The sequence below is a fragment of the Diabrotica virgifera genome, chromosome 3 (assembly GCF_917563875.1).
Source record: "Diabrotica virgifera virgifera chromosome 3, PGI_DIABVI_V3a".
NCBI lineage: Eukaryota > Metazoa > Arthropoda > Insecta > Coleoptera > Chrysomelidae > Diabrotica > Diabrotica virgifera.
In genome coordinates, this window is record NC_065445.1 from 123,738,077 (window position 1) to 123,748,472 (window position 10,396).

Here is a 10,396-nt window from a genome sequence, read left to right on the forward strand (position 1 = left end):
CAAGAATTTTTTAGTAGAACATTCATTTTTATAAGCACTTTTAAACTACAAACAAAATTACGATTTTCTCAATTTTTTTTAATAGATTACCCTATATTTTATTTTTTTTGAAATATTGTATTTATGATACTCTTTCATTTTTATATAGCATCTCCTATACCTAAACTTATTAGTTTCTGAGATATTTTTAGTTTTCTTCATTTGCCGGGAATACATTAAATTCTTATAAATATAAATAACTTAACAAATAAGTACTATCTGACAAACGAGTCCTGGCGGCTGACCTTGCCCGAAAATACACAGCGATAAATGCACAATACGACAAGGTCACGCGCCACGTCTCGCTTGTTCGATAGTATTATGTAATAATATAACAAATATTTTCATTCAATAAATAACTAACAAAAAAATAATAAACCATAACAAAATTTAATGAATGTATCAATTAATGTGATGTTAAGGATATAAGTCTAAAGTAAATGTTGAAAATGACCACTTTCGACGTCTATGCAATTTTGTAACCGATATTCAAATGACCGAGCCACATTTCTTTGTAAGTCAATATTATTAAAAGCTTCTTTTATTCTATTTTTCATATCATCAAGCGTTGTTGGATGCTTCTGGTATACAAGGTTTTTTATATAGCCCCACTTGAAAAAAATCAATTTTGGAAGAACTGAAGCACCGTCGTATAAAAACCTCAACCGTCAAAAAATGTGGACCAATCACATAATCTCTAACTATATCACCTTAAACATTTATAGATCATCTAGTTTGAGTGTTATCAAAGTAGGGATTTCTTTATGCATATTAATGAAATTTAATATGAAAATTATATTATTAATAACTGCGGGTCACAATCTGAAATTAGGAATGTGTTACTAAAAACTTCTTGGCTTAGAATGCTGTTGATATAATAATCTAAAAACTATTAAATTAGTTGTATATTGTTTTGATTTATGTTTTGTGTGAGTTGTTTATTAAATAAAAATAATCTTGTAATTTTATTATACACAAGATACCTATATTTTTTTTGTAGGAATTGTATGATTCTTGTATATAGGGAAATATGATAATTCCTTAATATCACATTTATTGATACATTCATTGCATATTGCTGTGGTTTATATTTTCTGTTAGTTATTTATTGAATAAAAATAATTTTGTTTAATTATCATTCAATACCAACTTATTTCTACTAGAAAAATTGAATGTATTCCCGAAAGTTGAAGAAAACTAAAAATATCTCCGAAAGTAATAAGTTTAGGTATAGGAAACGCTATATAAAAATGAAGGAGTATAATAAATACGATATTTTTGAAAAATAAAATATAGGGTGATCCATTTAAAAAAATAGAGAAAATCGTAATTGGGTTTTGTAGTTCACCCTGTATACAAACATTCGTCAATGATTTCAATTGGACTTAATTTAAAACTACAGTATATTGTTTATCTTACTACATAAAACAAATTATGGTCTATGAATTAGTTCTTTATATACAGGGTGTCAATCTCATAGGGATTTCGAAATAAAAATGGTCATAACTTGTTAAATACTCTGTATAGTAATGCAAAACTCTATATTATATGAACAAGAATTATGAGGGGAATATAAATATGAAAAAATATATAAGGTGTCCCATTTAAAAAATTATATGTTTGATATGCCACGCTGTTATTGATCACCCTGTAGAAATGGACATATTTTCCAAGCGTGGAGAATATCATTGCCTACATTTTTTCTAAATAACTTTTTTCGATATTCTATAACATAATGGAATTATCGACCGATCCCGCACTAAAAACTCACCCTGTATGTATTTGTATTATAAATAAAGGTAAAAGAACTGGCCGGCATCCGAAAAACAAACCGCACTAGTACCTAATCCTATTAGATGAAAAAAGGTAAAATAATAATAATAATATCGTATGGCATTTTTGCCGGGGAGATCCTTTCGGATAGTTCCAGCGCCAATTACATCTTTAACCCTGTTTCAAGTAACTAGTGTCGATGTACACTAGCCCAGGGGGACCGACGGCTTAACGTACTCTCCGAGGCACGGTGGGACGGCTCGTGTCATTATTGGAAATGAAAATGGTTTGTCTTTGGCAGGGATCGAACCCACGTACACTGGCGTATGAGGCCAGCGATTATGCCGTTACTCCACGGCCGCTCACAAAAAAAAAGGTAAAATTATCCTTGGCAATAACAAGAAACTAGAAAGGTGGAAACAATACATAAAGGAATTATTTAATTATGAGAAGCAAACAGCAACATAGTACTATGCAACAGTAGAGAAACTGAGCCCAGTTCCAGTGTAACAAAAGAAGAAGTCATGCATGCAGTTAAATTAGCAACCAGTGGCGTACTGAGCATGGTTCCGCGGATTCGGTGGAACCAAACCCGGGCCCCTGCGGGGCCCGCTCTAACGCGCTTTTTGCTTCTGTTGTTTCTAATTTGATGGGGAAATTTTGAACAACACAAGTACACACTAGGAAATGTAACTTCTTAATAAATATTAATTTTTTTTGTAGTACTTATAAATAGAAACGAAGAATAACTATTCATCAAAAAAATTGAAAATAAAATTTAAAAAACACAGGAAACTGGATATGAATTGGATGAACTAATTAATTCTAAGCAACTTTTGTTCTATACCGTTTTTTTACCGAGTCAATACTTTTCGAGTCATTCGCGAGTGAAAATGTGTATTTTTCAACAAAAAACGCACGTTTCAGGTAAAAGTATTTTATCAAAAAAAAATATTATTAGAAAAAATATAGCTTATAAAATAGTGAAAAAAATGGTGTATAATATATAAAGTCTGTAGACCCAGAGTTGTAGCTAATGAAAAGTGGGTTCTTACTGGTCAAATTCCAAATCGAATATTTCAACCTGAAATAACCAAAAAATCAAGCACTTTTCGGGGAAAACTCAACTTTTTTAAAGTATTTAAAAAAAGCTTTATTTTTGTTTTTTTTTTAGTTTTTAACGTCAAAAGTAAGTAAGTTACGATCAAAAGAATGTTGGTTCATTTTTTTTGTTGGTAAAAAAAATCGTGAAAATCACCCCCAATTAGCATCCGAAATGACATTAATCGTTACCGCTTCACAAATTACTTTACTTATGTATTGTTTATAAGATCTGTAAAATTCGTTGGTTCAAAGTGCTAAGGTACTAGTACAGTTTAGAAGACCAAAAATAAGCATTTTTTCAATATTTTTTTTCTCAGAACCTTTATTAAAAGTGAACATAAAGCTTTTTACATATTAATATCTAACTCTTAGAGAATACAAAAAATATATCTTTTTTTATTTATGCACGTACACTAATATTATAGAGGGCGCCAAAGTCGAGGCCTCGAAAAAAAGTAGTTCCGATGGCGGACAGTTAATCTCATGATTGGGATCTCTGAAACAAAAAACGCGTACGGCATTTGAAAAAGGAAGGTTTCTTACGTGACAATTTACCACCGATAGTGAAAAATTCCGCAAAAAAAAGATTTTACGGCAATTTGAAAAAAATTTGTGAAAAAATCGCCTGTTTTTCTTCAGTTTTTCATGGTTAAAAAATATTTATTTTTTATTTTTTGGTCAAATTGTGGTAAATTGTCACGTAAGAAACCTTCCTTTTTCAAATACAGTACGATTTTTTTATTTCAGATATCCCAATCCTGAGATTAACTGTCCGCCATCATTTTTCGAGGCATCGACTTTTGCGCCCTCTACAATATTAGTGTACGTGCATAAATGAAAAAAGATATATTTTTTGTAATCTATAAGAGTTAGATATTAAAATGTAAAAAGTTTTATGTTCATTTTTAATAAAGGTTCTGAGAAAAAAATTCTTGAAAAAATTATTATTTTTGGTCTTCTAAAGTGTACTAGTACTTTAAAAGGGACCAATTTTATTTTGAGCGTTACATATCTACTTAATTTTTATGCTAGAAACTTAAAAAAACAAAAAGTGCTTCATTTGTTGGTTATTTGACGTTGAAATATTCGATTTGAAATTTTACGAATAAGAACATACCTACTTTTCATTCTGTTCTTACTGGGTCTACAGACCTCGTATATACACCATTTTTTTGGTTTTTTATAAGCTATATAGTGCGTCCATAAAGTAACGCATAAATTCATTATTTCGTAAACCGACTATATTAAGGAAAAATTCCGAAACAGGTCGATTTTTATTTTTAAATTCCGATTTTTTGGCATACATATCATACTAGTGACGTCATCCATCTGGGCATGATGACGTAATCGATGATTTTTTTTAATGAGAATAGGGGTCATGTGAAAGCTCATTTGAAAGGGCATTCAATTCTCTATTCACTAATATAAACATTAACATATTTATTTATACAAGGTGTTCAAAAAAACATTTTTTTAATTAAAATAATTGAGACAAAAAGAAGAATGTATGTAATTTATTTAATTCAAAATACGTTTTACTGTTGTCAGAAAACAAGAAAAAAATGTTTATTTGATAAATAAATATTGTTTTTCGCTTAAATTCAATGTTAAAGCTGCCACCCACCTGTCTCTTGGCAGTTTGAACATTTCGTTTAAACGAAAATCAATGGTTATTTGTCAAATAAATTTTTTTTATATTTACTGACAGTAGTAAAATGCATTTTGAATTAAAATAAATTACATATATTCTTCTTTTTGTCTCACTTATTTTAATTAAAAAAATGTTTTTTGAACACCCTGTACAAATAATTTTGTTAATCTTTATATTATTGGATAGAGAATTGAATACCCTCAAATGAGCTATCACATGACCTCTGTTCCCATTTAAAAAAATAATCGATTACGTCATCACCCCCAGATGGATGACGTCACTAGTATGATATATATGCCAAAAAATCGTAATTTAAAAATAAGAATCGACCTGTTTCGGGATTTTTCCTTAAAGTCGCCGCCGGTTTACGAAATAACAAATTTATGCGTTACTTTATGGACGCACTGTATTTCTACTAAGAATATTTTTTTCGATAAAATACCTACTTTTTGAATAATTTGAGAAAAACCGTCTAAAAACGTGTTTTTTTGTCGAAAAATAAACATATTCACTCGAAATAACTCGAAAAGTATTGACTTTTGAACAAACTTGAGAACTAAAGTTGTTTAGAATTAGTCAGTTTATTCAATTCCGGCCTTATCTTGAACGTATGTTTTTTCATACAGGCGTCATTCCAAAAGAATGGTTTAACATTAACACATTGCGTGCCAGGCGGCGCACGTCGAGTCGACGTCGAGACAGCTTAAAACACATGGCGCGGTGTAACAGCGGCAGCTATGCTACGATTAAAAAGTACCTATTTGTATTTCGTTGTTGTCAAATTTAGTCGCGTGTTGGCTGCTGTACGATACGATGTCTGAAAGTTATGACGATTTGTCTTTAGTAATAAATGCAAGTTTACTTTATCTTAGATTAAAGAAAAAAAGAAACGCAGATATTGGATACATCCCATCATAAAGGAACGAAAGTACCTATAAGGGATTTTTTAAACATTATATAACGAAACGAAATTAAATAATAAAGGCCCAGAGAAGTTTTTTAATTTTACAAAAATGTCTAAAAAAAACTTTTTAGAAGTTATTAGTAATTATTAAAGAGCCATGTTCAAGAAATAACACCGTTATGAGGGAAAGCATATCACCTAAGAAAAACTATTTCTAACGCTAAGGGGCTGTCCATTCATTATCCAATATGGTACGCCACTGAGCAAATATCGGTGTTAAATTGAAGCCGCTCTATAGGGCTTTTCATCGATGGTCATTTGTTTCGAGCTTCTGACATATGTTGTATAACCTGTGTATGATATTAATATACACGGATTATACGAGATATGACAGAAGCTCGTGAATTCACATGACTGTGAATGAAAAGCCCTTTTATACCCCATTAATAGGGCTTTTCATTCACAGTCATTTGTTTCGAGCTTCTGTCAGATGTCGTATAATCCGTGTATATTAATATTATACACAGATTATACAACATATGACAGAAGCTCGAAACAAATGACAATCGATGAAAAGCCCTATTGGGAAATAGTGATGTTTTACAAATTAATATTAAAAAAAAAATTATTCAAATTAAAGTCAAAGTACGTATGAAAGACGAAAACCAGAATATACAAAACCGTAATAAGAGCAACAGTCACCTACGGATGTGAGACATGGGTTCTAAATAAAACAGAAGAAGAAATGATAGACAGTTGAGAACGGAAGGTACTGAGAGCTATTTTCAGGGGAAAGAATACAGATACAGAAGACGACTGGCAAAGAACCACCAATGAAGCATTAAGGATGCTTTACAAGGAACCAAGTATAACAAGATACACAAAGACACAAAGAATCAGGTGGGCAGGTCATGTCGAGGGGATGGATAGGGAAATAATGCCAAAGACGGTACTGCTAAGAAGACCAGCTGGGACAAGGAGACGAGGTAGACCAAGAAAAAGACGGAAAGAAACTTTCAGGAAGACATAGGATCGATGGATTACACACAAATGGATTACAAATTACACAGTGGAAAGATAAGGCGAAAAATAGGATATAGTGGAGAACCATAGTGCAGCAATTTTTACATAGACATCAAATAAAATTATATATTATATAAGTTATTAGTATAAACTGTATTATCTAAAATTGTAAATACACGGCCTGTAGAACATAATAAATAAAATAATAAATAGGTAAGATAACTGTTTATTATTTTTATTTTGATGGAGTCAATAATTTTATTTTTATTGAGGTCAATCCTTCTGACAAATAATTCAAGTCAAGTCAAACTGGTCAATGGTTACAGATTTGAAAATTCTGTTTGACTGTCAAATTAATTTCAAAGAGTTTGAAAAATAATTTATTTAGTAGATTACTGTCCAGATAGAAATATACCTAATTAAGTTGCCCATTAAGCTATGAGATAAAAATAAATACAATGAGTTTCATATAAAAATAACTTGATATGGAAATAAAAAATTTAAGTCAAAATATAGTTCAAGTCTGTAATTTCCATCATTAAACAAGATTTGGCAACACTCACAAAAAAATTCGCTAGAAAACAGCTCAAACACGTCCGTGTTGTATTGTACCCTTGGAGATCGGTGGGAAAATTTACACTCAAAATAAAAAATTCAGTTTGGCAACACTGTGTGAATGTTGATAGTAACATATCCCTTTTAAGATAAACAGAACTGTAATTTAGTCCAGACAAATTAATATATTTTTTGCTAATAAAAATGAGATTTTTCAACCAAATAATGTTTCAAATATGATGTGCAAAATAATTTTCAATTGGGTTCTGCTATTGAGCTTGCTTTTTTGTCATTAAAGTAGAAAAAACTTTAAATTTATTCTTTATAATCATTATCGTCCAGTTCTCGTCTTATGATTTTCACTGTACTAATATCCGTCGACTAATTTACAATGATTAATGCGCTGTTAAAACATTTTATCGTTAGCGGCTTCTGGAGTGTCTTAGACATATCTAATTGCATTGATAAAATGCGCAGTCCCACCGATTTCCACTTGAACCATACCACTATACACGCATTTATGATATGCCGTCCGATGTCGTAAAACCGATTGACGACACATGGGTTCTAGCCTGGATCGCGGGAACGTCGTTTGAACGAAAATTTAAGAGCGCCTGCTGTGTCACTGCATAAAAATAAAGTAAAGGATGCGTAGCTTTCGACCTCTCCGCGGGGTTCAGTCGACGTACGCCGCTCCGTCTGTGTTAGCGCTTCTCTCGGGATACTACTCTCAGGGGCCACTGATATCCACGGCCATGAAAGTTAGGCATACGTGTATATCAAAAATGAGCGACGTGGCCCCTGGCAAAACATCTGTGTCACTCTTTTATGAGCGATGAAAAAACCTAACGCTAGAGAATTCTGTGACCACCGAACAATCAGCTTAATAAGTCACATTCTAAAGATAATCTTGTAAATTATGCATCAAAGGATTTTCAGTAAACTAGAGCAAGATATCAGTAACACTCAGTTTGGCTTCAGAAACGCAATGGGTATAAGAGAGGCCTTGTTTTTCCTTAATGTAGTGGCGCAAAGATATATGGATGTTAACCAACCTCTGTACATCTGTTTCGTTGATTACAACAAGGCAGTTGACAAAGTGCTACATAATCACCTCTTACAGCAATAGGTACTTCAAGATAAAAATCTGGATATAAAAGATATTAGAACAATATCAAACCTTTACGTTAATCAAGTTGCATCTGTAAAGGTTGTCAACGAACTATCAGAAAAAATACTAATAAAACGAGGAGTAAGGCAAGGATGCAGACTTTCTCAGTTGATATTTAATCTGTATTCACAAAAGATAGTTCAGAAAGCCCTAAAGGAAACATCTAGTGAACTTAAAGTCAACGGAGAACCTATAAATAACATCAGATACGCCGATAATACGTTAGTAATAGCAGAGTCGGTTGATAAATTGCAGGTTCTAATGAATAAGATTGTTGATAGTAGCGGAGAGACCAGACTTACTTTAAATATCAAAAAGACATTCATGACCATTGCAAAGACACAATAACCAGAGACGTTATGTATTAGGGATGAACTCGTTCAAAAGATGGATAGATATCACTTGTGATAGGGGAGCCCAAACGGGGATTTTTGCACTTATTCGAGCGCGTCCGATTATCACATTGGGAGAAACCTTGTACCGTGTAAATGTACATCTACTATATTGGCTCTTAATACAGGGTAGTTCGTTAAGGGGGGTCCGAAAAAAATATCTGTCCCTAGAAAACTCGAAATCGTCAGATTAAGATAAGGTAAGTTAAGTACATGCAAAACAGTGTATATTTCAAAAATCTGACGATTTGAGTGGGTCGTACGGAAATGGATGAGTCACACACAAAGTTTCACAATAGTACATTCTTTCACGGTTTTTGCTCTAAATTTTAAAGAACCGCTTGGATTGACATGAAATTTGGCATACGTATAACTTACATGTCAAAGAAAAAAAGTGATATTGTGTCGATGTGTGCTTTTGCCCTGGGGGTGACTTTCACCCCCTGTTGGGGTGAAAAAATATATGTCCAAAATAAGTCCGGAAATGGGTAAACTGACTAATTTTAAGTAACTTTTGTTCTATAGAGGTTTTTCACCAAGTCAAAACTTTTCGAGTTATTTGCGAGTGAATATGTTCATTTTTCAACAAAATAACCACATTTTTAGACGGTTTTTCGCAAATAACTCAAAAAGTAAGTATTTTGTCGAAAAAACGTTCTTAGCAAAAATATAGCCTATAAAAAAGTAAAAAAATGGTGTACGCGTTAGGTCTTTGGATCTCGTAGAACCAGAGTTATAGCCAATGAAAAATAGATTCATATTCACCAAATTTCAAATGGAATATTTCGACGTGAAATATCCAAAAAATTAAGCACTTTTTGGGGAAAACCCCTTATAAATTTTAAAGTGTTTAAAAAAAGCTTTATTTCTGCTTTTACAAAAAGTTTCTAGCATTAAATTTAAGCAAGTTACGCTCAAAATAAAGTTGGTCCCTTTTGTTTCGGCAAAAAAAATCGGGAAGACCACCCCCTAATTAGCAACTTAAATGAAATTAATCGTTACCGCTCCACAAATTAATTTACTTATGTTGTGTTTATAATATGATCTGTAAGTTTCATTGATTCAAAGTGCTTATTTTTGAAAAAATTTGGTTTCAAAGTAAAATTCTTAAAAATTTTAACTTTGAAAAATATGTTTTTTTTTTCAAAATAACTTAAAAATTGTTAGAGATACCAAAAATCTCGAAAAACAAAAAAGTCAGCATTGCTTTTCTGAATAAATATCATGTATTTTTTTGTTTTTCTTTTAGACAAAAATTGATTAAGATTTGGTGTTTTTAAATTTGCATACATTCGTGATCAGTGACTCGTTCAACCCCTTTTAACTATAGCCCTTTCAAAAATAAGGACTTGGAACCGATGAAACTTACAGATCATCTAAACAATACATACACTAGTCAAGAAACTTGTGAAGTCGTAATGATTAAGTTCATTTGCGATACTAATTAGGGGGTGATTTTCCCGATTTTTTAACCAAAACAAAAAGGTACTAACTTTATTTTGAGCGTAACTTGTTTACTTTTGATGCTAGAAATTTTTTTTATAAAACAAAAATGAAGCTTTTTTTAAACACTTTAAACACGTTGTATATAATGAGTTTTCCCCAAGATTTGCTTCATTTTTGGTTATTTCACGTTAAAGTATTCCATTTGGAATTTGACGAATATGAACCTATTTTTCATTAGCTATAACTCTGCTTCTACTAGGTATAGAGACGTGATATATACACCACTTTTTTAAAAATTTTATAGGCTATATTTTTGCTAAGAATGTTTTTTCGATAAA